The following is a 23,488-nucleotide window of genomic DNA, read 5'->3' as shown; positions in this document are numbered from 1 at the left end:
TGTCATGTCACTTTTTTTTTTTAACATCTTTATTGGAGTATAATTGCTTTACAATGGTGTGTTAGTTTCTGCTGTATAGCAAAGTGAATCAGCTATACATATACATACATCCCCATATCTCTTCCCTCTTGCGTCTCCCTCCCACCCCCCTAGGTGTTCACAAAGCACCGCACTGATCTCCCTGTGCTATGTGGTTGCTTCCCACTAGCTATCTATTTTACATTTGGTAGTGTATATATGTCAATGCCACTCTCTCACTTCATCCCAGCTTACCCTTCCCCCTCCCCGTGTCCACAAGTCCATTCTCAATGTCTGCGTCTTTATTCCTGTCCTGTCCCTAGGTTCTTCATAACCTTTTTTTTTTTTTTTTTTTTTTTTTAGATTCCATATATATGTGTTAGCATATGATATTTGTTTTTCTCTTTCTGACTTCACTCTGTATGTCTTGTCAGGTCATTTTTGAAGGAAGTTCTTTGTAACTGATTAACAGGGTGCCACTACATCAGCTTCACTGGCTATTATGGTTATTAAGAACCCTGATCCTAATGGATAATATTAGGGAGGCATATTAGTTTAGAATCCCAGTTCTGAAAAGTGTAAATCTTATGCTAAAGTTTGTAGACAAGCATAAGTGAACACAGTATCAGGTTTTTACTTGTAATACCCAATTTTTCTGAATGGGTGTTAAGGCAAGCCTTGAAGTATGTCCCATTGAGTTATTTACAAGGACAGACTCATATAGTTGAATTTGGACTGGTATATTATGTGGTAAGAAACTTGGCAAGTCAATTTGGCTAAATTCCTCTACTAATTTTTTCTACCCTGTTTTGGCTCATGGGATAGTTCAGATAAAGTGACTATCTATAAATTCTTTAAATTTATCTGAAATAAATGTAAATCCTTTGTGAGAAACAATAGTGTCTCATTATCCACATGTAACAATGGACTGTCATCAATGTTCTAGACTTTTCCTTGGAGTTTGAACCCTGAATATTGCAGCCAGTTGGCATTTCCTAATCCCCTTTTTCTCAGTGGTCTCTATTGCATCTGAGCTAGCCAGTCTGTTTTTAAAACAGGGAAAGGGAGAACTTCCCCAAACATGTTCATTGGAGAGGAAAGTGATACAAAAAATAAAAGTGCTAATCCTTAGGCATACTCAAGTTGTTCCTTTAAAAGTTCCTTATGTTGTGAGATAGTTAAGACACAACTGAATCTACTGAACTTATTTAAAGGTTATAGAGAGCCTAGAGATTGAGACATAAATAAATTAGGTAAAGTAAACAAAAAGAGAGATGTTTGCCCTGATCCAAACATTAAAATTCTACATAGAAATGCCATAACAAATACAGTATAATACAGTACTCCTTTGTACTGAAAATGTTACTAGAAGAAACATAAAATATTGTTTATTATTAAGAAATAGTTGTACATTTTTGAACTTGCTTTTCTAACTCTAAACACAGATGGAGTTCAATATATACACATACATTTCCTTCTAACTACCAGCCAGTTAATTATATGATTGATGTATGTAAGGGAAGAAAAGAAAATATTCCTCCATCACTTTTCATATATTAATACTGAATAGAACTTAAGGAAGACTTGTGACATCACTGCTTCTTCCTTCCTACCTCCACTAAGTCCACTTATCAAAATGTAAAAGCTTTGTTATTATTTTCTAAAAGAGAGTGGACATGATTCATATATTTTTTTGAAATCATATTACTCCTATAATGACCTTATATTTTTCCACATTACCCATTATTCAGTTAAAAAACATAGAGGTTCAAAATGTTAGTATATTGTCGACCTTGGCTTTTTGTGCATGTTCATTTCTTTCTTTTTTTTTTAATGGTGAATGAAGCATTTGGCATGAGTAGCTCTTATAAGTGATGGCTAAATACAGGTCAGCTTTCTAATGGCTTTTTTTGAACTTTATTTTTTGTTGTGACGTTTCAACTAATCATGAAATATCATAGATGAAATTAAACCAAACTAAATTTATATGGCATAAAATTTTATTTTGTCATGAGTCATATTAAAATGGCTTTTGATTTGATTACACATTTTTTAAGTAATTTTGTTGACATTTATGTAGCACACATATGAAAACAGTTTTTTTAATGCCACTTAGTATATCATAATTTACTCAGATTGGATGTGGATACAATTTCTAAACATAAGCTTTGCAAAAGTGTGTGCAGTTTTATGTTGTAGGATTAGGTGCTATATTGTTATTTGTATATATATATTTCTGAAAAAATATTAAAGCAATTAATTTATTATAAAAAGCACTTAACAGAGAGGCTTGTCTACAGATAACTTTCAATAGATGTTTGTTCCCTTCTCTTTACTTCATTTCATAATCTTTAATTTGCTTTGGTTTACACTAGCAGGTAATTAATACAGTTTGAATGTAAGAGTATTAATATTCTACTTGAAGAATATGAAAGATATTTTCTATAAAATAATTACCTAAAGAAAAAAAACCTTCAGATTGTCTACTAATTTAGTTATTATTAAAGAAAAGACCTTCCTCTAAAAGGTTAAGGTTACTAACCAAGGTAACCTTGGTTAAACTTGCTGCAATCTTTTTAATAATCACAAAATAATAATACTGTATATTTCTGTATTTCCTAAAATAATAGACATATTCTTATAAGAAATATTCTTTTGAAATATCCACTGCAACTAGGCTAAAGAATAAATTGAGGGAACATTTGACCTTATGTGAATTTATGGTTTATTCTGCTGGAAGCATTGGATTGTGATATGAGTTTGTGTTGGCAATATCCCAAATATCCTCCTTTTCTTTCTTCACTCTATGAAGTGTGGATTAATACAAAGCAACCTTAACGTCACTAAATGAAATGAGTACCTGTTTACATTTTTGATTCCTTAAGTTTGTGCTTTACATTAGAATTTAAAAAGATTTGGTTGTGCAAGATGCGATGGGTGCTAATTATGCATGCAGTAAGGGGCTAGTCAGGGAAATCTGTCTTGCAAACCAGGAGATGGAAAGAAGCTGTGAAGAAGACAATGAGAACGACTCTGGTTTTTTCATGTTGTTCTTATGAAATACAGCAGCAGGAAGATGAAAGTCGAGGGGCAGAGTTGCATGGATAAAAAGAAAGGGTGGTAAAACTTGTATCTGTGCCTTTGGATGGTGATAAATATGTTCCTACAAGAAGAGTTGGCTTGAAGCCTTGGAAAAACTGCTTCCATTTCCGTCCTCCTTTGTACTTATCTCTACTTCAGAGTTTATGGTTAATTATTTTTACAAATCATTTCCTCTTCACTCCAATTCAGTTGCTAAGTGACTGGAAGATAAAGTGACCTCTGAATTTATTCTTCTCATTATATTGTTAGATTTTTCCGCATCACTTAAGGGATGGATTTGTTTGTTGTAAGTTCAACACCTCTCCAGCATTCAAGTTGACAATAGCCCTTCTTGGCCTAGTTATTCTGGGGATGCATAATTAAGGCAATAATGCTACTTGTTCAGTGGAATTAAGATTTCATTTTGCCTTTTAAATTAATTGCCCAAAGGTTTATTGCTTTTTCTGACTATCGGCATATTATTATGCCCATCTGTGTTAAAATAAGCATATTTGTAAAGTCCATCCTTACAAAAATTAAAAAGTTACGCTAATAGAAAATTTTGAACTTTGAGGATTTAAAAATAAACCCATATATATGTACAGTATTTTAATTTACTTAAAATTAAACGGGAGTTCCTTAAAGGCACTAATTTTGACCTTTTATCTTTGAATTGTTCACTTTTGTACTTGGAGTCCCCTCTGTCGCACCTGACACAGAATGGATACTGGATATATACATACAGTTTTCACTGACTTCATGTGATGGGAATTTGAATTTTCTTTTTAAAATGAAGTTAATATAAAAATGGCTATACATAAGTAATTCTGAGTAAAAATCAACACAAACACTATTTCTATTTTTACTCTTTGGCACTTGTAGTCTGAATGTAATTATTTTCTGTGATGTGAAATGTTAATGACTTATCTATCAAATTGTATACATGAAAACACATAGCACTTACTATATAAAAGGCACTATACTCCGTGCTTTACAAATATTATTAATGTGGAATCACTAAGGGAAAAAATAGCATACTTTGCCTCAGGTAACTATTTAGAAAAAAAGACCACATGTAATTCACATGTGTACACACACAAACCTAGAAATGCTCGCAGGTGTGCAGCACGCAGATGTTAGGTTCTGAGTGTTCTGTGTATAGAATGATGTCTGTGGTGGTGGGAGATACATAGGGTTTCCTGCAGTAACTGAGGAGATGAGCTTTATACCTCTTGATATTTAGATGGAAAAATGTCATGACAAATGTTGAAGAAAAAGATATAACCAGGCAAAAAAATAGTGGTTTAGATCCCTCACCTGGGCAAAGTACCTTTTGCGATAGATAATGAGATTTGAACTGGTGGTGTCTGTTAAACCCACTAGAACCAATTCAAGAAATATTTAATTTGTTTTATAAACTATAAAGATGATGAAAAAATCCTGTTTCTCTATGTTAATGTAATTGTATACAGGCTATTTTAGAAAAATAAGTAAAACACTTGTGTCTAGGTGCAGGCCCCATATACATGAATTTTAGGAGAAATTAGAAGAGAAAAAAAATAAGTTCCTGGGAGGCCACTGAATATATTTAACATGTTTGCTGGCTAAGATTTTGAGAAATCTAACCTGTGTTTACTGCATAGAATTTGGGACATTTGGATTACAGTCCTATTGCCTTGCTGATGAGATATGTGAATTTGGAAGATTTCCTAACTATTTACCATTAGGCCTCAAGTTTCTCATCTGTGCAAAGAAGTTGCTTAGATGCTTGCTATGTTTTCTTTCAGTTCAAAAGCTTTGCATCTGTTATTTTACCATATGCTGTAATAACATTTTTCCTTATTAAAAGATGTAGTCTTCATTGTAAAAACTAGAAAATATGTAAAAGCACAAAGTGATAAATACGGGCACAGTTCTATCTCTGTAAAACTATATTCATATCTATTCAGTTTTTAAAAGATTGGGGACATATTGTGGTATTTTTAAAATGTTTTTCCACTTTACAGTATATTGTGGATGTTTATCCATCTTATAATTTATAAATGCTTAAATGGAATTATGCTATATGCTTTTATGATAATTATTTTATTAATCCATTTTTATGGGGCATTTAGTTTTCCAATTATTTTACTATAAATAATGCTGTGGTGAACATTTTTATAGATTAATCTTTGTACAGATACTTGAGTATATCTTTAGCATAAATTCTTAGGTATGGAATTATTTGTCTTAAATGCATTTTTTTTAACATCTTTATTGGAGTATAACTGTTTTACAATGGTGTGTTAGTTTCTGCTTTGCAACAAAGTGAATCAGTTCAATGCATTTTTAAGCAATTAAATACCTTGTTGTCAAGCTACCCCCAATACTGAACGGATATTTATTTGCAACATCTATTGATTCATTCAATAAATATTTATTTAGTGCTTATTTTATATTGTGTAAACATGAATGAATTATTGAGAGAAATGGATGTCTGGGAGGAGGAGAACAGGTAGGTCTGTTTCTCTGCATTGAATATACTAATTATCAAAAAACTTCCACAATTTGATGAGTAAAATACTGTCTTATTTTTTATTTTTTTGCTATTAAGATCAAAATCCTTTTAAAAAAATTACTTTGATAGCCATTTTGTATTGGGACTATTTTGTTGTACTGACTACCTTGCTTGGTGTCTGTGTCTCTCTTTGGTGAAGGAGGAAGGTGACCTCTAATGTTAATTAGTTCTCTTTCAACTGGTTGCCAATTGTACTACGTTTTTGTCATCAAAATTAGAATGTTTCTTATCAAAATTAGAGCACTTTACTTTCCATTATATGTTGGTGATAAACTGACCTATTTTTGTTTGTATGTTTTATTGTTCTCTTTTTTTTTTTTTTTTTTTTGCGGTTCGCGGGCCTCTCACTGTTGTGGCCTCTCCCTTTGCGGAGCACAGGCTCCGGGCGCACCGGCTCAGCGGCCATGGCTCACGGGCCCAGCCGCTGTGCGACATGTGGGATCTTCCCGGACCGGGGCACGAACCCGTGTCCCCTGCATTGGCAGACGGACTCTCAACCACTGCGCCACCAGGGAATCCATTGTTCTCATTATATTGGTTCTATACTGTATTTTAAGTTGACTTATTTCTAAAACACCGTTTTTTCTACCTTAATACTTTATTTTATGCCCATCAGTCTTCCTTCAGTCCGATTGCTCTTTTCTGAGGATTCTGACTCCTATCTCTAGCTATTTTTAAGATTTTATCACTGTTTGGCTCTTCTACAGTTACTTGTAATATTTCTAGGCATGGATTTATTCTTATCTATCCTGCTAAGGACTTCATTATGTTTTTCAGCTTTTTAGGAGAATAAACGGTCATTATTACTTCAGATATTGCTCCTTGCCCTTTCTATTTATTTGCTTTGTTCCTTCTGGAACTCCAATTATATTTATTTTGGACCTTGTTAATGTATTGTATATGTCTCTCAATGTTTCATATTTTCCATCTCTTTATTATTCTATCATAAATTCCTGTGAATTCCCTTCCAGTTCATTAGCTCAGCTGTTTCTATTTAACCTGTTTAACCTATTAGGCTTTTAATTTAAAAGCTACTTTTTTTTTTTTTTTTTTTTGCGGTATGCGGGCCTCTCACTGTTGTGGCCTCTCCCGTTGCGGAGCACAGGCTCCGGACACGCAGGCTCAGCGGCCATGGCTCACGGGCGCAGCCGCTCCGCGGCATGTGGGATCTTCCCGGACCCGGGCACGAACCCATGTCCCCTGCATCGGCAGGCGGACTCCCAACCACTGCGCCACCAGGGAAACTCTAAAAGCTACTTTTTCCACAACTTCTATTTAATTCAATTTCAAATCTACCCATTTTTCCTCTAATCATGGTGATAGCTTATTTCTTATGGCATTTATTCTGACTCTTTAATTATTTTATTCATTCCTATGTATGGTCTTTCCAATTGTTTTTCGTCATGTCTAAAGTTCTTGTGGTGGTAATACTTCTTTTATAGTATCTGACGATGCTCACTTGTGGTATTTGCTTTCCTTGTGATATTTATGGAAAATATGTGATTCATCTTTCAGTGTTTTTTTTTTTTTTTTTCTTCATTTCTTGTACCTGGTAACTTCCAGTAGTGTGCTAGTAAATGTTTATTATTAGTTCTCTGAGAAAAAGTGCTTGGGTTTGTAGCATATCCCCAGCACAGCCAATTTTAAACTACTAAAGTGGTGTCATCAAGCATGGAGGTGGGAAGGGATGTGTACACTCAGGTTTTGTAACCTGGTTGTAGGAGCCAACTTCAGAACACCACTGGCAATTTTCCTTTTATAATATAAATTCAGCTGTGTTAATTTTTGTTATAGTTTACCCAGTGCATGTAGAGTTTTGTGATATGAGTTTCTGTTAGCTAACTCTTCCAGGACCAGAAGCAATGCTATATGTACAAAATTAAGAAAGCTTAAAAATGTTTGTATGTTATAATTCTTGGATTGGTGAATTTCACCATTTCTACATCTTTTATATGTCCTATCTCTTAATACTCCACCCTTTTTCTTATGCATTTGCCTCATTCTCCCATCTCTTACATTCTGGTCTCTATTGCTTTACTCCTGCTAAATAAGCTTATCAAAGGATTTCTGTGGAAGGAATCATCTTGTTACATAAACAATATTTGAAGAGATACTTAGCTTTTAGAGGCAGACAAGCACAGACTCCTTAGAAGGAGATAGCATATCTCCTGAAGCTAATGATGTACTCCTAGATATTTGTGGGAAGAGTGTGCTAAATCAGAGGCAATCTTTTTCTGTAAATGGTGAGATAGTAAATATTTTAGACTTTGCAGGCCATACAGTCCCTCTCCCAACTACTCAACTCTGCCATTATAGTGTGAAAGCAGCCATAGATAATATGTAAACTAATAGATGGCTGTGTTCCAATAAAACTTTATTTATAAGGAGGTAATGAGATGAATTTGGTGCATGGGCTACAGCTTACTGAGCCCTGCTCTAAATGATAGTCCGTGGACGTAAAGATTTAATAATATTTTAAAGTGAGCATATGCACAGTTGTTAATAGAAAATTAAATTTAATATCATTTTCTATATCAGCACTTGAAAAGATAATTACTAGCTTTTAGATTTAATTACTTTTTTTTTGCACATGGTTAGGAGAATCATTTTGGGCACAGAAGAGACAGAGTGTTTTTTGTAATTAACAGTGACTTTGTATTTTAATATTGTATATGTGCTTGCAGGCTATTGAGAGTCATTTATACTAAATTTGATATGTGTTGAATACAAAAATTATTTATAGACAATGAGTTTGTGGTATACGAACTGAACTTGGAAACTGCTGGACCTTACACTGTTTTTTGGTATCAATAGTTCATTTGGGGGCTTCCCTGGTGGCTCAGTGGTTGAGAGTCCCCCTGCCGATTCAGGGGACATGGGTTCGTGCCCGGTCTGGGAAGATCCCGCGTGCCACAGAGCGGCTGGGCCGGTGAGCCATGGCCGCTGAGCCTGCGCGTCTGGAGCCTGTGCTCCGCAAAGGGAGAGGCCACAACAGTGAGAGGCCCGCGTACCGCAAAAAAAATAGTTCATTTGGTTTTCCCTTGTGTATATTGCATGTCAGTGACAAACTGTGGGAGCCTGGAGCTGCCCAGGACAATTTGATTTTTTCATCTGTGAAGATTCTCAAACCTCCTGTGGTTTAGTTGGCACATCTCACATGCAAAAGAATTTAAGTATTGATCTAAGCTGTTAAAACACATCATAGTTACATTCTTTTATAGCAACTGCTGTGCACCAGTTCAACCTAATGAATTCTCAAGTGTTCTCTTGTTTTTACAACTTGGCCTACTGCTTTGCTCAGAGTAGCCATTAATTCCTATCGGCATGTAATGAGGAGAAACTCAGTAGAGTACCTAGCAGGAAATGAACATATGAGGGTTTTCTCAAAAGACCAACCAGTAATTGAAAGCACTAAACTCCCCAAATTATCATCACCTCCCTTTTCAAGCTACTGATAGGTCCCATATTGTACCAAAATGTTGTCACTAATTCCACTTTAGACTAATATCAAGATAGTGCCCTGGCCATTTGTGTTGTTCCTATGCAATGGTGCCAAATGTTCTCTTCTAGGCTACTAGGAAATATAATTACCAAACTAGTTTTCTGTAATTCACTAGGATTATCATACTGAACATTCTCTTTCCTTTAATGTCCCTTTGAAGAACAAGAAGATTCTGCCTTGACTTAGTGACTTAGTCATAGAGCTACATTTGGAATCTTTATAATGCAAACCAGGAAAGGTCAAGATGCTTGCTTTTCATAGCAAGATTATTCATTCATTAAAAATTAAAATACATTGTTTATTTCAGGTGGGGGGATGGATGTTATTTCCCACATGCCCAGTTCAGCACTACAGAACGAAAACTGCCCCGCATGGTAACATTTTTGCAGGTATCTTTGCTGGACTCTTTCATACTTTCACTACTGCAAACATCTCATTTCTAATTTGTTCTCATCAAATTTATTGAAAATTCATAGGTCTCAGTATGAAAAGATAATGAAAATAGATTTGTGGTAGAGAAGGAAAGAAGCTTTTTTCCTCTGATTCACTTTTTATTCAATAAACATTTACTCAACATTAGCTCTACACTAAGAATAGCGCTGGGCCCTGGGGTTGTGAACATGAATAAAACATAATCACTTCCCCCAAGAAGGTCATAATGTAGTATGGAACAGACATATGAACAAACAGTTACAATATTATAAGATACTCGTAATAAAAATACGAACAAAGTGCTGTGAAAAGACTAAGGAGAGTCTGAAGAGTGGCTGGGAGAACATTTCTCCATTTAACATGTGCTACAACATAGTGAAACAGCAATGGAACCATGTATTTTAAATGCTGGAAATGAGAATTTGGAAAATGGAAATAAAATAAAAATGCCATTTATAATAACATGAAAACATAAATGCTTAAGAATAAACTTAAATGTATGAAAGGACTGTACACAAAATATATGATTAAATATAAAATACTTTTCTTTGTAAATTCTTGATTTCTTTAAAATAGAATGGCTTATGCAAAGAAAAAATAATGGCAATGTGTTGTGGAGTTTATAAAATATGTATAATTAAAATATAAAACAATAGCTCAAAAGAAAATTGAAGCATACTATTATAAGTTTCTTAAACTATATGTGTGAAGTAGGATAATATTATTTGAACCTAGTTTACTAAAAATAAATGCATATTGCAAACTAGAACAATCATTTAAAAAAGAAGAAAAAGAAATATAGCAATTTATTACATAAAATAAAATGGGAAACAAAAAGATACACAGTTCTTCCAAAAAAAGCTCAGAAGAAAGAAAAATGGAATAAAGAATATAGGGATAGAGGAGCTTTAAGATGGCAGAAGAGTAAGACGCGGAGATCACCTTCCTCCCCACAAATACATCAGAAATACATCTACACGTGTAACAGCTCGTACAGAACACCTACTGAACGGTGGCAGAAGACCTCAGACCTCCCAAAAGGCAAGAAACTCCCCATGTACCTGAGTAGGGGAAAAGAAAAAAGAATAAACAGAGACAAAAGAATAGGGACGGGACCTGCACCAGTGGGAGGGAGCTGTGAAGGAGGAAAGGTTTCCACACACTAGAAGCCCCTTCGTGGGAGGAGACTGTGGGTGGCAGAGGCAGGAAGCTTTGGAGCCACGGAGGAGAGCACAGCAACAGGGTGCGGAGGGCAAAGCAGAGAGATTCCCACATGGAGGATCGGTGCCGACCGGTACTCACCAGCCCGAGAGGCTTGTCTGCTCACCCGCCGGGACGGGCGGGGCTGGGAACTGAGCCTCGGGCGGATCCCAGTGAGAGGACTGGGGTTTGCAGCGTGAACACAGCCTGAAGGGGTTAGTGCGCCACAGCTAGCCGGGAGGGAGTATGGGAGAAGTCTGGAACTGCCGAAGAGAAGAGACTTTTTCTTGCCTCTTGGTTTCCTGGTGCGCGAGGAGAGGGGGATTAAGAGTGCTGCTTAAAGGAGCTCCAGAGACGGGAGCGAGCCGCGCTACCAGCGCAGACCCCAGAGATGGGCATGAGACGCTAAGGCTGCTGCTGCCGCCACCAAGAACGCTGTGTGCGACCACAGGTCACTCTCCACACCGCCCCTCCTGGGAGCCTGTGCAGCCCGCCACTGCCAGGGTCCCGGGATCCAGGGACAACTTCCCCGGGAGAACGCACGGCGCGCCTCAGGCTGGTGCAACATCACGCTGGCCTCTGCCGCCGCAGGCTCGCCCCGCATCCGTACCCTTCCCTCCCCCCGGCCTGAGTGAGCCAGAGCCCCTGAGTCAGCTGCTCCTTTAACCCCGTCCTGTCTGCGCGAAGAACAGATGCCCTAAGGTGACCTGCACAAAGAGGCGGGTCCAAATCCAAAGCTGAACCCTGGGAGCTGTGCGAATAAAGAAGAGACAGGGAAATTTCTCCCAGCAGACCCAGGAGCAGCTGATTAAATCTCCACAATCAACTTGATGTACCCTGCCTCTGTGGAATACCTGAATAGACAACGAATCATCTCAAACTGAGGAGGTGGACTTGGGAGCAACGATATATATGTTTTTTTCCCTTTTTCTCTTTTTGTGAGTGTGTATGTGTATACTTCTGTGTGTGATTTTTGTCTGAATAGCTTTGCTTTTACCATTTGTCCTAGGGTTCTGTCTGTCCATTTTGGTTTTTTTTTAATTATTTAAAAAATTTTTTCTTAATAATTAATTTTTATTTTAATAACTTTATTTTATTTTACTTTATCTTCTTTCTTTCTTCCCTTTTTTTTTTTTTTTTTTTTTTTGCGGTACGCGGGCCTCTCACTGTTGTGGCCTCTCCCGTTGCGGAGCACAGGCTCCGGACACGCAGGCTCAGCGACCATGGCTCATGGGCCCAGACGCTCTGCGGCATGTGGGATCTTCCCGGACCGGGGCACGAACCCGTGTCCCCTGCATTAGCAAGCGGATTCTCAACCACTGCGCCACCGGGGAAGCCCTCTTTTCTTTTCTTTTCTCCCTTTTATTCTGAGCCGTGTGGAGGACAGGCTCTTGGTGTTCCAGACAGGTGTCAGGGCTGTGCCATTAAGGTGGGAGAGCCAAGTTCAGGGCATTGGTCTACAAGAGACCTCCCAGCTCCACATAATATCAAATGGCAAAAATCTCCCAGAAATCTCCATCTCAATGCCAAGACCAAGCTTCACTCAACGACCAGCAAGCTAAAGTGCATGACACCCTATGCCAAACAACTAGCAAGACAGGAGCACAACCCCATCCATTAGCACAGAGGCTGCCTAAAATCATAATAAGGCCACAGACACCTCAAAACACACCACCAGACGTTGACCTGACCACCAGAAAGACAAGATCCAGCCTCATCCACCAGAACACAGGCACTACTCCCCTCCACCAGGAAGCCTACACAACTGACTGAACCAACCGTAGCCACTGGGGGCAGACACCAAAAATAACAGGAACTACGAACCTGCAGCCTGCAAAAAGGAGACCCCAAACACAGCCAGTTAAGCAAAATGAGAAGACAGAGTAACACACAGCAGATGAAGGAGCAAGGTAAAAACCCACCAGACCTAATAAATGTAAAGGAAATAGGCAGTCTACTTCAAAAAGAATTCAGAATACTGATAGTAAAGATGATGCAAAATCTTGGAAATAGAGAAAATACAAGAAACGTTTAACAAGGACCTAGAAGAACTGAAGAGCAAACAAACAATGATGAACAACACAATGAATGAAATTTAAAATTCTCTAGAAGGGATCAATAGCAGAATAACTGAGGCAGAAGAAAGGATAAGTGACCTGGAAGGATATATTTAAAGTGACGAAAGAGAAAAACCTACAATAAAGATTACTCTATCCAGCAAACATCTCATTCAGATTTGACAGATAAATTAAAAGCTTTACAGACAAGCAAAAGCTAAGAGAATTCAGCATCACCAAACCAGCTTTACAAAAATGCTAAAGGAACTTCTCTTGGCAAGACACACAACAGAAGGAAAAGACCTACAATAATAAAGCCAAAATAATTAAGAAAATGGTAATAGGTACATACATATCAATAATTACCTTAAATGTAAATGGATTAAATGCTCCAACCAAAAGACATAGACTGGCTGAATGGATACAAAAACAAGACCCGTATATATGCTGTCTACAAGAGACCCACTTCAGACCCAGGGACACATACAGCCTGTATGAAAGGTGATGGAAAAAATATTCCATGCAAATGGAAATCAAAAGAAAGCTGGAGTAGCAATTCTCATAGCAGACAAAATAGACTTTAAAACAAAGACTATCACAGGAGACAAAGAAGAACACTACATAATGATCAAGGGATCAATCCAAGAAGAAATTATAACAATTGTAAATAAATATGCACCGAACATAGGAGCACCTCAATACATAAGGCAAATACTAACAGCCATAAAAGGGGAAATAGACTGTAACACAATCATAGTAGGGGACTTTAACACCCCACTTTCACCAATGGACAGATCATCCAAAATGAAAATAAATAGGGAAACACAAGCTTTAAATGATACATTAAACAAGATGGACTTAATTGATATTTATAGGACATTCCATCCAGAAACAATAGAATACACATTCTTCTCAAGTGCTCATGGAACATTCTCAAGGATAGATCATATATTGGGTCACAAATCAAGCCTTGGTAAATTTTAAAAAATTGAAATCATATTAAGTATCTTTTCCAACCACAATGCTATGAGACTAGATATCAATTACAGGAAAAATTCTGTAAGAAAAACAAACGCATGGAGGCTGAAAAAAACACTACTTAATAACCAAGAGATCACTGAAGAAATCAAAGAGGAAATGAAAAAATACCTAGACACAAATGACAATGAAAACACAATGACCCAAAACCTATGTGATGCAGCAAAAGCAATTCTAGGGGGGAAGTTTATAGCTATACAAGCCTACCTTAAGAAATAAGAAACATCTCAAATAAACAATGTAACCTTACACCTAAAGCAATTAGAGAAAGAAGAAGAAAAATACCCCAAAGTTAGCAGAAGGAAAGAAATCATAAAGGTCAGATCAGAAATAAGTGAAAAAGAGATGAAGGAAACAATGGCAAAGATCAATAAAACTAAAAGCTGGTACTTTGAGAAGATAAACAAAATTGATAAACCATTAGCCAGACACATCAAGAAAAAAAGGGAGAAGACTCAAATCAATAGAATTAGAAAGGAAAAAGGAGAAGTAACAACTGCGCTGCAGAAATACAAAGGATCATGAGAGATTACTAGAAGCAAGTCTATGCCAATAAAATGGACAACCTGGAAGAAATGGACAAATTCTTAGAAATGCACAACCTGCCGAGACTGAACCAGGAAGAAATAGAAAATATGAACAGACCAATCACAAGCACTGAAACTGAAACTGTGATTAAAAATCTTCCAACAAACAAAAGCCCAGGACCAGATGGCTTCACAGGCGAATTCTATCAAACATTTAGAGAAGAGCTAACACCTATCCTTCTCACACTCTTCCAAAAGATAGCAGAGGGAGAACACTCCCAAACTCATTCTATGAGGCCACCATCACCCTGATACCAAAACTAGACAAAGACGTCACAAAGAAAGAAAACTACAGGCCAATAACCCTGATGAATGTAGATGCAAAAATCCTTAACAAAATACTAGCAAACAGAATCGAACAACACATTAAAAGGATCATACATTATGATCAGGTGGTGTATATCCCAGGAATGCAAGGATTCTTCAATATATGCAAATCAATCAACATAATACACCATATTAACAAATTGAAGGAGAAAAAACATGATCATCTCAATAGATGCAGAGAAAGCTTTTGACAAAATTCAACACCCATTTATGATAAAAAGCCTTCAGAAAGTAGGCATAAAGGGAACTTTCCTCAACATAATAAAGGCCATATATGAAAAACCCACAGCCAATATCGTCCTCAATGGTGAAAACCTGAAACCATTTCCACTAAGATCAGGAACAAGACAAGGTTGCCCACTCTCACCACTATTATTCAACATAGTTTTGGAAGTTTCAGCCACAGAAATCAGAGAAGAAAAAGAAATAAAAGGAATCCAAATTGGAAAAGAAGAAGTAAAGCTGTCACTGTTTGCAGATGACATGATACTATACATAGAGAATCCTAAATATGCTACCAGAAAACTATTAGAGCTAATTAATGAATCTGGTAAAGTAGCAGGATACAAAATTAATGCACAGAAATCTCTTGCATTCCTATACACTATTGATGAAACATCTAAAAGTGAAATTAAGGAAACACTGCCATTTACTATTGCAATAAAAAGAATAAAATATCTAGGTGTAAATCTACCTAAGGATACAAAAGACCTGTATGCAGAAAATTATAAGACACTGATGAAAGAAATTAAAGATAATACAAATATATGGAGAGATATATCATGTTCTTGGATTGGAAGAATCCACATTGTGAAAATGACTCTACTACCCAAAGCAATCTACAGATTCAATGCAATCCCTATCAAACTACCACTGGCATTTTTTACAGAACTGGAACAAAAAATTTCACAATTTGTATGGAAACACAAAAGACCCTGAATAGCCAAAGCAATCTTGAGAAAGAAAAATGGAGCTGGAGGAATCAGGCTCCCTGACTTCAGACTATGCTACAAAGCTACAGTAATCAAGACATTATGATACTGGCACAAAAACAGAAATATAGATCAATGGAACAGGATAGAAAGCCCAGAGATAAACCCACGCACATATGGTCACCTTATCTTTGATAAAGGAGGCAAGAATATACAGAGAAAAGACAGCCTCTTCAATATGTGGTGCTGGGAAAACTGGACAGGTATATGTAAAAGAATGAAATTAGAACACTCCCTAACACCATACACAAAAAGAAATTCAAAATGGGTTAAAGACCTAAATGTAAGGCCAGACACCATCAAACTCTTAGAGGAAAACATAGGCAGAACACTCTGTGATATAAATCACAGCAAGATCCTTTTTGACCCACCTCCTAGAGAAATGGAAATAAAAACAAAAATAAACAAATGGCACCTAATGAAACTTAAAAGATTTTGCACAGCAAAGGATACCATAAACAAGACCAAAAGACAACCCTCAGAATGGGAGAAAATACTTGCAAATGAAGCAACTGACAAAGGATTAATCTCCAAAATATACAAGCAACTCATGCAACTCAATATCAAAAAACAAACAACCCAATCCAAAAATGTGCAGAAAACCTAAATAGAGATTTCTCCAAAGAAGATATACAGATTGCCAACAAACACATGAAAGATTGGTCAACATCATTAATCATTAGAGAAATGCAAATCAAAACTACAATGAGATATCATCTCACACTGGTCAGAATGGCCATCATCAAATAATCTACAAGCAATAAATCCTAGAAAGGGTGTGGAGAAAAGGGAATCATCTTGCACTGTTGGTGGGAATGTAAATTGATACAGCCACTATAGAGAACAGTATGGAGGTTCCTTAAAAAACTACAAATAGAACTACCATACGACCCAGCAATCCCACTACTGGGCATATAGCCTGAGAAAACCATAATTTAAAAACAGTCATGTACCAAAATGTTCATTGCAGCTCTATTTACAATAGACAGGACATGGAAGCAACCTAAGTGTCTATCAACAGATGAATGGATAAACAAAATGTGTCACATATATTCAATGAATATTACTCAGCCATAAAAAGGAGTGAAACTGAGTTATTTATAGTGAGGTGGATGGACCTAGAGACTGTTATACAGAGTGAAGTAAGTCAGAAAGAGAAAAACAAATACCGTATGCTAACACATATATATGCAATGTTAAAAATTTAAAAAAAGAAAAGAAAAGAAAATGGTCAGAAGAACCTAGGGGCAAGACGGGAATAAATATGCAGACCTACTAGAGAATGGAGTTGAGGATATGGGGAGGGGGGAAGGATAAGCTGGGACAAAGTGAGAGAGTGGCATGGACATATATACACTACCAAACGTAAAATAGATAGCTAGTGGGATGCAGCTGCATAGCACAGGGAGATCAGCTCGGTGCTTTGTGACCACTTAGAGTGGTGTGATAGGGATGGTGAGAGGGAATGAGATGCAAGAGGGAAGAGATATGGGGATATATGTATATGTATAACTGATTCACTTTGTTATAAAGCAGAAACTGACACGATTGTAATGCAATTATACTCTAATAAAGATGTTTAAAAAAAGAAATTGAAAATATAACTACCATATGATCCAGAAATCCCATTTCTGGATATATATCCAAAGAAAATAAACCATTATCTCAGAGAGTTATCTGTACTCCCATGTTCACTGCAGCATTATTCACTATAGCCAAGGTATAGAAACCAGAGAGTAGATAAGTGATTGCCACTGGCTTGGTGGGGGAGGAGGAATAGGGTAGGTAGACGTTGGTAATAGGGCACAGACTATCATTATAAGTTGAGTAAGATTCATAAGAGGATCTAATGTATAACATGGTGACTATAGTTCATAGCACTGTATTATATAATCAAAACTTCCTAGAGAGTAGAACTTAAATGTTCTCACAAATAAAGGGGGCAGGGAATATGTGAGGTGATGGATGTGTGAATTAACTAGATGGGTGAAGTCCTTTCACAACGTATGCATGTATCAAGTCATCATATTGAATACTTTAAATGTCTTAAACAATTTATTTGTCAGTTATACTTCAATAAAGCTAAAAAAAGAATATAGGGATAAAATACAAAACTAATTGTATGATGGTAGACTTAAACTCAATAACATCCATAATTACTTTAAATGAAAATGGATCAGTGTACCTGTAAAAAGGCAGAGATTATCAACAAATCATCACTTCTCTTCAATATTGTACTGGAGGCAGGACAATTAGGCAAGAAAAGTCAGATCAGAAAGGAAAAAGCAAAAACTGTCTTCACTTGCAGATGACATTTCTGTGTATAAAGAAAATCCTAAACCATCAACAAAATATTTACTAGATTTAATAAGTGAATTTAATATGGTTCTAGATACAAGGTCACTTACAGAAATCAATTTTATTTTTAGAAATGAGCATTTAGGAAATGGAAATGAAAATATGCCATTTACAATAGCATCAAAAAATATAAATGCTAAAGAATAAATTTAAAAAAATATAATGTCTATCTTTATACTGTAAGCTACAAAAGATTCCTGAGATAAATTAGAACTGAAGTAAATGGACAAATATACTATGATTGTGGATAAAACACCCAATATTAAGATATCTATTCTTTCCCAGTTGAGCTATAGTTCTGATGCAATCCCAATAAAAATTCTAGAAGGATTTTTTTAAATTTTGAAATGTTAGCCTGATTTTAAAATTAATGTGGAAATGCAGAGGCCTAGAATAGTCCCAAAAATAAAAGAGAAAGAAAATTTGGGGACTTACCTAATTTTAAGACTATTATAAAGCTACACTTATCAAGACAGGATGGTATTAGGGTGAAGACAGACAACAGATAAATGGAATAGAATAGAATCCTGAAATAGACTTGCATTGGTACAATCAACTGAATTTTTAACCAAGGCAGCAAGACAACTCAATATGGAAAGGAAAGCCTTTTCACTAAGAATGCTTGAACAACTGCGTATCATTAAGCAATAAAAGTGAACCTCAGCATATACATCACACCATGAATTAAAATTAATTGGAGAGGTATCGTAGACCTAAAAGTAAAATCAACAATATAAAGCTTCATGAAGAAAATGTGGAAGAATATCCTCATGAACTTTGGGAAAGATCCCTTGAGAAAATCAAGAAAGCACTAATAATAAAAGGAAAATAAATCATAAAATAAATTTCATAAAAATTAAATATTACTCACTAAAAGACAGCATCAATAAGCTGAGTATGCAAACTACAGACTGAAAGAAAATATTCATAATACATGTAACTGACAGTAAACTTTAATCTGAAATAGAGAATTTCTACAATTTGTATAAAAATACAACTCACTTCCGCCACCCACAGTCCCACCAAATGGGCAAAATATTATACTTGAAGAGTCACTCTACCAAGTAAGATAAATAAATGGCCAATAAACTCATGAGAAACATTCTCAACACTATTAGTCATCAGGGAAATAAAAAATAAAACCATAATAAGATACTACTAAACACTCACTAGAATGATTAAAATTTAGAAAACTGATAACACCAAATGTTGGCAAGGATGTGAAGCAACTGAATTTTTATGCATTGCTACAGGACGTGGACAATGTGTCTGACAATTTTTAATAAGTTAAATATATTCCTATCCCACGATCCAACAATTCCTTATTTAGGTATTTTTCCCAAAAGAAATGAAAATATATTTGTGCAAAAATACATGTATATAAATGTTCGTGCAGCATTATTGATATCCAAAAAATAGAAACGCCTAAAATGTCTAAAAGCAGAATAGAGAATATGAACTGATACATTTTACTCAGCAAAAAAAAGAACAACTACTGATACTTATGCCAACATGGATGAATTCTAAAAGAAGCCCAACGAAAAAGAGTATATACTGTATGATTTCATTTATATGAGTTCTAGGACAAGAAAAACTAATCTATATAGAGAAAAAAATTAGAACATTGTTGCATAGGGGGTGGGGACTATTGTCAAGAAAAGGATACGGGGATTTTCAGACTTTACCTTTATTTCAATGTGAGTTACATGGATATATGCATTTGTCAAAACTCATCAACCTGCACACTTTAGAACTGTTCATTTTGCTGTGTGTAAATTATACCTGGGCAAACTAAATTTTTAAAAAATTAAAAATAAGAAGTGGAGGTAACTATCTGGCAAAAACTACACATGAATCTCATGGAAATGCAATAAAATAATCTCACAGATTGAAATTTGAGGAGTAAATTGTTTCTTTTCTTGTTTTGTTTTACTTTTTACTTATTTTATGACTGTATTTTAGTAACTTATTTTTTCCTGTAAGGGATTTAGTTTCTCATATAACAGAAAGTCTAGAATTAGAAAAATCCAGAATTTCTTAATTCAGTAGCTTAGTGGTATCATCAAACACAGAGTTCTTTCTGTTGTTCTGCTTTACACTGCTCAGCATTTCTTCTCAAGGTCATTTCCTATTAGTGGCTTTACAAGCGTTTTGGTTCCAGACATCCATGAAGAGATTACAATGCCTAGCAAGAGAATGAAGGACCTTGTTCCTTGTGTCACTTGAACCTTTTTCTATTATAAAATATCACAGACATATCAAATAGCATATATTTTATACCTGTAGGGTTTAAAGAATAATAATGAAATAATATTGCATGATGTCACTACTCAGCTCAAAGTAGTCATAACGAATACCATTGAAAACCCCTGCATACCCCTTTCTAGGGGTGTTCTTCCCCTCCCTAGGAGATAACCAATCTCTTGAATTTCACATTTTTTTATTCTTTTGCTTTTCTTTATAGTTTTATAATAGTAAAAAAAATCTTAAATAATATATTGTTTAGTTGTGAATATTTTGTAACTTTCGTGAAGTTACCCATGACTTCTTTTCATTCATTTACCTTGTTTATATTTGACACGTTGATATTTGTTTCTTTATACAACCATTTCATTACCATATGGTATTCCACTAAATGAATGTAAAATAGTTTATTTATTCATTGGTCTTTCTGTGATTATTTTTTTCCAGTATTAATTTTTATTATTTATTTATTTTGCTATTACAAAAGTATTCTAATGAACTGCCTTTTATATATATCTTGGTAGCAAAATGCAAGAATTTCTCTGGAAGTATGTGTAGAAGTAGAATTGGTGGGTGTTAGGCTATGCACAAGTTTACTGTATAATGCTATTTTCCCCCTAAATTTGGTTGTTCCAACTGCCAAAATTATCAGCAGTGTATAAATATTCCTATCTGATCAACTGCTTTGCAAAAACTGAATATTATCATACTTTTCAGTTTTTATTAATATGATAGGTACAAAATAGTATCTCAATGTAGCTTTAAATTACACATATATTTATGAGCCCTTTTATATTTCTTTTTTTAATAAAATATAATCCATATTGTTTGCCCATTCTTCTGTTGGGTTCTTTGTCTTTTTCCTCTTGTATTTTAGGAGCTCTTTATAGATTCTGGATAAATCTTCCTCTGGTTTTATGTGTTTCAAATATTTTTTCTAAATTTATGGCCTACTTCTTTATCACATTTTTTCATAAACAGAAATGATTCATTTTAAATAGTCTATTTTATCAGTAGTTTCCTTTTTAACTTAGCATATTTACATATTATTTATGATGTATTCCCTCAGACATTCAACTACATTTCCTTCTATATTATTTAAAGTTTGGCCTTTCCTGAAAATTTCAATCCATCTGGAATTGTGTTTTGTATGCAATATGAGGTAGAGGTTGTCAAGAACTTTGAAGAGTTTTAGATTTTACCCTACCTGCAAGCTAACAAGGTAGCTTGCCACAGTTTCATGAATGCTGGCGGAAGATAAGTGATTCCTGGGTCAGATCAAAGTTGTTTACTACTCACGTTAATAACAGGAGCTAGAGTGTCAGAATTCATGCCAGTTTCTCAGGCTCATTTCCCACAGGGCGACTCAAAGAAGGTCAGGTGACTATTGCATATACAGTGAGTGGTGTTATAGAAGAGGAACCCCAAGCTTAGGGAACCCAAATCTCTTATGGTGGGTGATTAGCATGCCTGACCTTTGCCCCAGAGGGACACCTTATCTATATTATACTTGAGAGCAATCAAACCTGCCTTATGCTCCAGAGGGAGATATGTTTGCTCTATAACTATCCTTGAGAAGATAGTCTGGAAAAAAGGCAGCCAGTGCCTCTGCCTGTAATATGTGCAGGAATATGAGAAGCCCGTAGAGAATTGTCTCTAACAAGGACAATTCCTCCCTCCCCTTGCCCCAATATTTATGACCAATTGTCTCAGCTTGGTTTAATGTATAGTCTCTCCTTTACCCCGATATCTTTAATACAATCAGGGTTAAATGTCTATATTAACATAATTTGACATAATCAGTTTCCATATACGTATGTGTCTGTTTCTGGGCTCTCTATTCTATTAATCAGTAGTCTATCTCTGTATCCACGCCATGCACCTTACTTACTACAACTTTATTTTAAATCCTGATCTCTGGTAGAGCAGCTCCCTCCCCAACCTCCACAAATACCCACCTTATTCGTCTTCAGAAATGTCTCATATATTCTAGTCCTTTCATTCTTCCTTGTATTTAAAAAATCTACACAGGTTCCAATGTAAAATATTTTTTCTTGCAATTCAGACCTTCCTTCCGGGATTGTTTTGCTTGCTCCAGAATTTTGTTTGAAACTCTCTATAGTAAACTTTATGCAGGTGTCTCTGCTGTAACTTCCCACCATAGATAGCTTCCAAGCTTTGGTTCCTGTACTCTGCATGCTGCCCTTTAAAAGCTAAATTTCTGATATTCAGACATCAGCAGATGGTCTGAGGACGAGTGACAGTTTCAGCTTACTTACTTCTCTGCATGGATCCTTTCACATTGCTTTCAGCCTCTCAGAATTTTTCTTGCCTTTTTTTTTCTTTGCCATTTTGTCTATTTCACCTAAGCTTTCTAGAAGTTTTGCACTGAAAGTGGTTTTCAAGATATCTAATCATTCATATTGCCAGAAATAGAAGTCTTGTGTCAATAGTGGTTTTAAAATTGTTTAATCTCACAGAATTGTATCTTGCACACAATACATATTCAACAAAGTGTTTAATTGAACTGAAAAAGATTTTGGTTGGGTTTTTCTGATGCTGACTCATCATTCCAAAATAACCCAGTACCTAATTTGGCATTTCCACTGTTAGATTATTATCCTCTCCTTAAAACTTTACAACATTAAAAAATATTTTAAACATACAGAAAGCAATATATTGAAATCTTTGTACTTACCACCAAGATTAAATACATGTTAATATAGTGTCCTATTTTCTTTAATCTATGGTTATATGGTTAGATAACAAAGCAATGTATATTATTTTGTGTACTTTAAGATTTTACATTAATAATACAGTGATATTCATACTTTTTTGAAAGCTGTTTTTTTTTCCCACTCAACATCATGTTTGAAATATTTTCCATGCTGATACCCTAAGCTTTGATTCAATTATTCCAAGTACTGTTTGTAATTTTATTATAAATTAAATTTTATTTAATAGCCCCTTTATTCTACAACAAATACTCTTATATATATATCCTCTTGAGCATGTATTTGAGAATTTTTAAAAATTAGATGCCTAGAACTGAAAGTGCTCTATAATAGGATGTACTTAACTTTAACATATTAGGT

General features: G+C 35.5%; 1 protein-coding gene across 18 annotated transcripts in view; it reads left to right on the top strand.

The window, feature by feature from the left end:
- Positions 1-23,488, top strand: part of MAPK10 (mitogen-activated protein kinase 10) — a 379,515-nt gene that overhangs the window by 183,536 nt on the left and 172,491 nt on the right. The gene's annotated exons all lie outside the window — the stretch shown is intronic.

Source organism: Kogia breviceps, chromosome 6, assembly GCF_026419965.1.
Source record: "Kogia breviceps isolate mKogBre1 chromosome 6, mKogBre1 haplotype 1, whole genome shotgun sequence".
Classification (NCBI taxonomy): Eukaryota; Metazoa; Chordata; class Mammalia; order Artiodactyla; family Physeteridae; genus Kogia; species Kogia breviceps.
Note: the sequence above shows the minus strand (reverse complement) of the source record. Positions and strands in the feature narration are given on the sequence as shown.